We start from the raw sequence: 8,442 nt of genomic DNA on the forward strand, positions 1-8,442 counted from the left end.
GGGGTGAAACGATCACTCACTGCATGAAGAGAACAGCTGATTGCTGCAACCCATACAGATCTTGAGCAGCAGGAGCAGAGTTTCATTACCAGACTGACTTCTATGCAGTGATGGCATAGGTGACCCTAGCCATCAAGGAGGAGGTTGTTAGGGTAGCTTATTATATTTAGCTTTGTTGCACCTTCTTGAGTGGTGACTTATAATTATTTGAATTTTTCTTTTATATTCAGCCTATTTTAACCATTGCTTAAGTTTTTGTATAGCCTTATTATTTTAACTTTTCTTCTGCATTCTGAGCTTGCCTTGAGCTCACTTTCACGTTGTTTCTTTCTTTTCTTATCACTGTGAGAAGCAGTTTATGTTCTTCAAACATTATCAACATAGCATGTGAAATGTAGGCCTTGTTACTAGCTTAAATTAACTAAATTTGGCACTAACCGACTGAAACAGAGGGATGAAATGACTGGATATGTTAATGAAAGATGATAAAAAGGGATCAATTGCACAGTGCCCAATGGCAGAGCCCTAGGAATTTCCAGAGTTGATGGATGAACAGACCAAATTAGGAGTCCAGGACATGCCCAAATTAAGACATTGGAAAAAAGACCAAATAAGGAGGTGTGTTTGTGATGGGTCTGTTGAACAAAGGAACATGCTGACAGGATAAAATATGGACAGTATGCTGACTTCAGGGAAACCAATCAATGGTAATCAGAAGTAAAGAGTTATCAAAAGAAGAAGTATAAAAGGCAGGGTGACAAGGAAGTTGGGTGTGTGTCGTCATCCAACAACATCTGAACTGAGAAAACAACCATTATCCACAGATGACTACCCTCTACTTCAGGAACTGATTGGCCGCCTTTTCTGTGCAGTGGAGATAACGTCTGGAGCTGGGTGAGACCACTAAACTACGTGTTTTTCTGTCTATGTAGAAACTATTAATACATTTAGTGTGTTAATAAAGTTAGATTTTGATTAAGTTAAGCTGTCTGTGTATGACATATTCCACATTTGCATTGTGTTTATTATGCTTTAATGATCCTTTAGTCCTGTGGGGCTGTAACACCATGGCTCCAGAGGACCAGGAGAAAGCGGCATTTGGGATGCCTTGGGGCCTGTTTGAATTTCAACTAATGCCTTTTGGATTACACAGGGCTGCAACAACTTTCCAATGTTTAATGGACCTCGTGTTGAGCGCACATCAAAACTGTGAGGTTGCATATATTGATGACCATGACAAGCTCATTGCCACCAGGGCGGCCGTGATGCTCCCAAGTGGCTCTGTCGCTCCTGTCTGCCTCAGACTCTAACGTCACTCTCCCTCCTATTATTCACCTGCCACACCTTGTTCTTAAATATTATACATTGATTGAGGGGGGACCACCAATAGGCCTTAGAATGAGCCCTAATTCTAATAAGTTTCCGCTAGGTCTCTCCTGAGACACTGCTGGCCTCAAACCAGCCCTCAGGCTTAATAAGTCCCTCTCAGTCGGACTAGGCCCCTGCAGGGCACCAAGAGCCTTAAGGGCAAATGGTGTGGCTTCTTCCCCTTCCTTATACAGTACCCCAAGCCTCGTGGATGTTCTCTTTGATCTTTCTCTATATACACTCAGCCCCCATTGGGCCCTTGGACCTCTGATCCCTTACTCAGTCTTCCTCAGCACTGTTGGACCCTCAGTCCTGCATGCAGCCCCTCCTCCAGGCTCTTGGACCCTGAAGCTTGGCCTGCTCTGGGCTCATGTACCCTTTGGCCCAAAACTACCTTTCCCTGGGCTCTTGAACCTTTGGGTTTGTGTCTCAGTCTTTTTCTAGGCTCCTGTGCTCCTCATTGGGGCTCAGTCTCAGTCTGAGGCTCCTGGCTTACCGGTCCTCTAAACAGGCCTTGAGCCTGCCCCAGTGGGGCTTAAGGCTAAATAAGTGGGCTGTAGCAAGCTCACAGCAAGCTCACCACAGCACCAGTGTCCAGGTGGCCAGTCTGCAGAGAAACTGGTCAGCACCACACAGCCAGGAGGGGGACTGTGTGTGGAGTGGCTCCTAGGATAAAAGGAGCTCCTTAGCTGTAGATCAGGGGAGGTAAAAAAAAGGGAGCACCAGAAGTGCTACCTGATATCTTCCCCGCACCTGGAACAGAACCAGCAAGCCCCCACAGGAGTTGGCAGCTGGATGACTGCAGGGGGAAACCTTTCACAGGGCTTGGGAATACACTTGCCTACAGCAGAAGAGCCTGAGGCAGGAGAACCTCCCAAACCAGAACAAGCTGCCAATGGCCAGGAACCTGTGGCAGGTATTGACACTGTAGCAAAACCCCCCGTTTTGTTTTGTTTTTTATTTTAAAATGCATTCCCTCCCCTTCTCCAACTATTTCTGACTTGTTTTCTCCCTCTCTATTCCCTATAGATAAGTATATGTGAGCTAAGACATAGAATAAGCTTCAGCATTTTATTTTGGTAGCAAGTTGTATTTGTTTTGTTTTTTCTCCTTCTTTATATTGTATCATTATGATGTTTATATTGATTTTTACTGTTCTATATTAGTGTTTTACTGGTACGATATGATTTAGGCCTACATATGTAAGTTAGCATAAGTCATGTCAAGTTTCCATTTTGTTTGCCAAGCCTCCATCTTGTTCCCCATGCCCTGTTGTGTAACCTATGACTCATACCTACCCCTCCTATGTAACTTGGTTCCTGAATGAGTGGAGATAAATGAGGGTACTTGAGAGACAATGGCAAGTCTAAAAATAGCTCCATCTGAATGACCAAACCATCAACACCAATACCTGGATCAAGACCCCGCCATTGGCCACCCTCAGCATTCAAGAAAAAAAAGATGAGGCAACCCACCATTGTGCCAGGCTGCACATGCTCAGTAAGAACACCTGAAACCCTCTGGAATAGGACTGATATTGCCTGGACTTGCCCTCCCCATAGGAGATCATAGGTAGTCTGCCCCATAAGAAGGGGTAGTGAAGACTCACTCCTTGGGATGCTTTCTCCATCTGGACCAGCACCATGCTACACCACCTATCCACCCAGAGGCCCTGCCGGCGACCCACCTCTGGACAACACCTACTGGACAAAGACCCCTTTCCAGCCTAGATAGGTAGCTATCACCCTCCCCTTACTCTTCAATCAAGGATTTGGACTCTGCTTCTCTTCCCTATCTGGACTCCAACCCTTGCACTGAGTCTCTTTCTCCTGCTGCCATTGTGAGTATGTGTGTGCGCGCGCATGTGTGTGTGAACCAATAACTTCATGGGGTTGTGTAGTGTGTTGTCTGTTTAATAAACCTGTTATTTGGACCAGTGAGTTGGGTTTTGTTTACTACGGCTCCGGCTCTGCTCCAATCTCTGCTCCTTGCCCTTCTAACTTCTGTCTCATTTCCCCCTCTCCTGCTTTTGGCTCACTGCCACCTCCAACACCTGTCCTGAGCTCCTTTCTGCCTGCAAACCCGCTGTTTCTTTGCCACTGTCTTATCCCCGCTGCCTTTTCCCCTGATCTCTGCCACCGTTATTGCCTTGTCCCCACTGCCTTTTCCCCTGAGCTCCCAGGTTTCTGCCTCAGTTTCTTTCCTGGCTGTCTCCTCCTTGCCACCGCTTCTCTGTGCCCCCCCACCCCGCAATCTCTCAGCTGCCTGCCTCAGTTTCCAACCCCAATCCCTCGGCTGTCTGCCTCCATTTCCAGCCGCAAGCTCCCAGGTTTCTGCCTCTCTCTCTTTCCTGGCTGTCTCCTCCTTGCCACTGGGCTTTTCCCCTTGCACCAGTGACCTTGAGTAACCCTGGGGCCACCTGACCTTAAGTAACCCCAAGCTTCAGTTCCTCAGCCAGCTTCTCTCTAATCCCAGTTCTGGCAACTTTCAATTCCTACACTTTAACTCTCTCTCATCTTAACCTTCCCCTAAGTATCCCAGGTACCCCAAGCATACATATACCTACCGTATCATCCAAGTTAGGAACTTACCTATGTGTATGTGTAGGTGGGTTGTATGTGTGTGAACTGGTGAGTGTATGTGTGTATATATATGTCATTGTGTGCATGATATATGAATTAGTGATCTGTGTATGTGTACTGAGGGTGCAGGTATGGACAACTGATTTTTGTCTAACTTTTGGGGTGTATAGTGTATGTGCTTGAATTGGTGATAGGTATGCATGTGCCTAGGCTGGTTTGGACGTGTGTGTGTGTGTGTGTGTGTGTGTGGACCTAATTGATTTGTGTATTTATACCTGTGCAATTGTGTCATACCCTCCTGTCTAACAGCACAATATTGAGATCCTGAGAGTTGGCCTGACCCCACAGGGCAACACCACAGGAGTTGTGGCTGGTGAGGCAGAAGACTTGAGCCTGATCAAGCAACTGCTTACTCACCACAATGCTGACAGGTACTCTGAGGGCAGCTGGGATGGGAGGTGGGCCATTCGAGAAGGATTTGTGGGACCCACTGAGAGAGGAAACTCAGGTGCCCCCAGGGCTCAATGCATCACATACAAGAGACCCTGGAGTCAGAAATTCCTTCAAGGGCAGTGTCAACCTTGCAGGGCCCAAGCGAGCATGAGGGAAGATCTCATGAAGCAATGTGGTACACAGCTGGGCGCCTACAAGTCTAAGGCACCAGCCCACCTGGACTATACCTGCACCTGAAGAAGTGTGTTGGCACTGGATAAAACACATTCTGGAGAGCCTAGAGCATGGAACTGAAGAGACCAGAGGCAGGTAGCATCATTGTCCTGCTCACCCTCACCATCAGAGCTTCTTGTGTTCAGTTATAGTTAAGCTGTACATTCATTAAAGGTGAGACAGCCTGGCCATACTCCTGTGAAAAACAGTGTGGATGGGAGTTCCTAGAGAATGAGTGGCACCAACACTCTGTTCCAGAGCTGATCAACCAGAAGCAGACCACCTGAGTGGAAAGGTGTGAGCTGCAGGGGAGGAGGAAACTCACAGAAGAAATACCAACAGAGACCCCAGGGCCAAAGAAAAGAAACACTGAACAACACCTCCAAGCAGCCTTCAATAACATAAAGTCATGGCAGGAAAGATACATTTATAGTTTCATAGTTTTATAGTTGGTAGGGTCGGAAGGGACCTGAGCAGATCATCAAGTCCGACCCCCTGCCATGGCAGAAAAGAGTACTGGGGTCAAACGACCCCAGTGAGGTCTTTATCCAGCCTCCTCTTAAAGACCCCCAGGGTAGGAGTCAGTACCACTTCTCTTGGAAGTTGGCTCCAGATCCTAGCCGCCCTGACAGTGAAGTAGCACCTCCTGATATTGAAAGTAACTAACTTTGCAAATGCTTAAGCAAGCAGTTTTCTAAACAAAGAAGTGTTAGATCCCATTGTATAAGAAGAACAAGATGAAGCCCACCAGCTATTATCAGGAGCTAAACCTTGGAGATGGTGCTGAAATCAGCAAAGAACAAGGAAGAACCAGCAAGTGACCGAGAGTACCCAAGTTTATGGTCTTACACATGCACCCTTAGCAGAGAGCCATGTAAATGAAGGAAAAGCATAGGCAATTACTTGTTAATGAAGTAAAAAGTAAACAGAGGAGGAGCTTGAAATGGGAGGAGAAATGGGTGGAACCGGAGGTGGAAGAAAGCAGGGTAATTGTTAATATTTATAAACCAAGGTGCAGGACCCCGTCTCTTATGACGTGAGGTCCCTTGTCCGAAGCTGTCTCCATTCTGAATGAAGCTGTTGTGAGCAATGTGTGCTGGTGTTTGCTCCCTGCTCTGCTCTGGCTAATGAGTAACAGGATCCATGGGTAATTGGACCGTCGTGTCCCTAGTTGTTGGGCGCCGCATGGAGTTGGGGTCTAACACTCTCCTTTATTTAACAAAAGATACACAATGGTCAGAGGTCTCCTGAGCCCAGGAAACACAAGAGACATTCAAGAGAGTTAAAAAGTGCTTGTGTAGAGAACCTGTCCTATTCACACCAGATTTTAATAGGCTTTTTATCCTAGAGACAGATGCCTCAGGAATGGCACTTGAGGCCATCTTAACTCAAAAGGTAGACGAGGACCGCAGATCAGTAGCTTATGACCAGACACAGATAGTTGAAGCGTGGGATCTGATATGCAACAGTGGAGCGTGAGTGTTTAGCTATTAAGTGGGGTACAGAACTCTTTAGATACTACCTGCTGGGCCATGAATTTACACTCATCACAGACCACTCACCCCTAAAGTGGCTGCAGCCCAGTAAAGCAGAAAATGCATGAATCATGAGGTGAGCACTGGCTCTCCAGCCATATCACTTTAAGATTGAATTCTGACCAGGAAAATAATATATAGTTGCGGATTTCCTCTCCCAACAACATGAGATGGAGGGTATTTCGGAGACAGGAAACAAAGAGACTTTGCAGCAACAATCCCTAAGGGATCATCTTAAGATAAGTAAAAAAGACAAGGGTACTCACAGCTTAAGGGAAGGAAATGTGCTAGAACAGCCAGGGTAGGTGAGGAAGAAGCACCACTCACACTCTTCCCCTTACATTCTCAGTGTCCAGATTCCCCCATGACCACTGCTACTTCCAGAAGCGGAACAAGTTCCACAGAGTCAGATATACACTTCCAGCTCAACAGACTGAGTCAGCTGGGCTGGATGGAGAGGAGCCCAGGAAGGGAAGTGCTGTTTGGAGAATTAAACTTTGCCTGTTGGGGGCAGGACCCAAGGGAAGCTTGGCCCTGACTGAGAACATCTGGCTGGTGACTCATAGTCCAGTGACTTCCTCAACACGGATAACAGGCTCCAGCTGCTTGAAGGACATTGGCCTCTGTTGGCCAAGAAGTACAAGAAGACCATGGAACTAAGTTACGGAGGAGAGTGGAAGATGGAGGGACTTGGATCTCAGATGGGTAGGAGGCAGCCAAGCTGCCCACCATCTTTCATACTTATCCAGAATGGACTATTAGGTAACCGGGGGGCAAGCCTGAGGCCTTCAGTTAAGAGCCTAGACACACATGTGGATTGACTCCCCATCCCCATGCTAGATCCCCATCCCCAGCGCTAGATTGCACCAGGGGAAGCCCATCTGGGCTGTTTCCCCATTCCCGGCACTAGAACATGCGGGGGGGGATGGGAAAGCAGCCCAGCTGGGCTGCCTCCCTCCTCTCATGTGATCTAGCACCAGAGATGGGGAAGTAGTCCAGCTGGGCTGCCTCCCGCCCCCCGCGTGATCTAGCGATAGGAATGGGGAGGCATCTGTTTCGACTCGGAATAAAATTCGAAATGGCATGCTGTTTGTCGAACCATCAAAACTGAAGGTGAAACAGAACTGTGCTGTTTCGCATAGCCCTATTAGCCATGGTTTTTCTCTATGGTTTAAGATTGTTCCTAGACTAAGCAACTCCTCCTGTTTTTCATTCCAACTAAGTCATGGTGGGCAAGATAGAGTGAGGACAAGGATATACTTGCCTCAGAGAGAAACTTGCAGGAGTGTTAATCCTATCTGGGTGGCTACTGGCCATGCCATTGAGGTGCCTACATTTTTCAAGTGTTGATGGAATGGCTCAGTGACACTAGATTTGTGACTTAGAGCTGATTTTAAGGGAAAAGTCCCACCTGCTGAACACTCAGCATAACTTTCTAGAAATTCTCTGAAAATGTCCTATTTATCTGTCTACTTATAACATGTCACTAGGCCCAAGTACTGATGCAGCTTAACTTCCTTGGCTTGGGACAGCTGATACAATTGCAATAAAATAGTCCCTTCCATCTGTCCTCATTCTAACCAGCAAGGCCAAAGACCTGCTATTTTATAAAGCAATTTGTATTTCTATGATAGAGAACAATCTTACTTTGAGTGCAAGAAGCCTCCTTTGGTATCCCAGTTTCCTACTCCCATGGTCACAAACCAAATGGGAACAATTGTCAGTTCCAAAAATATGGCCAGAGTTCAAGATTTTGAAATCAGGTTTGCAAAACCCTAGCCCCTAAGTCAGTGACCTCAACTTGCTACAGTACAAGTTAAATAAATAAAATAGCAGGGGCGGAATTTCCCCATTCAAGTTTCTGACTGACAGGAATGATAACTTCTCCTTGTTTTTTATTAAAGCAACAACACAGTTTGGATTAAAGTTTAAATAACACACAATTTTTGCTTCTTACAGGTATAGTTATAGGCTTTTGCTGAATGCTAGTTACATGACAGCAGTATGATTAAATGGATCCTCAGAACACATATGCAAGGCAGGAGAATAGTATTAACCCCATTTTATTGATGAAAACTTGAGGCACGAAAGTTAACATGATCTGATTTGCCCATAAATACATCCACATATTCTAAGGCTACACAAATAATACAGGATTATTACTGATATATTTTTCACTCTTACAGCAAATGTAAGAAGAACCTTTCATAGATTTCATAGACATTAGGGCTGGAAGGGACCTCGGGAGATCATCGAGTCCAGCCCCCTGCCCAAAGGGCAGGAAGTCAGCT

The sequence above is a fragment of the Crocodylus porosus genome, unplaced genomic scaffold (assembly GCF_001723895.1).
Source record: "Crocodylus porosus isolate Cpor-Errol unplaced genomic scaffold, CroPor_comp1, whole genome shotgun sequence".
Taxonomy (NCBI): Eukaryota; Metazoa; Chordata; order Crocodylia; family Crocodylidae; genus Crocodylus; species Crocodylus porosus.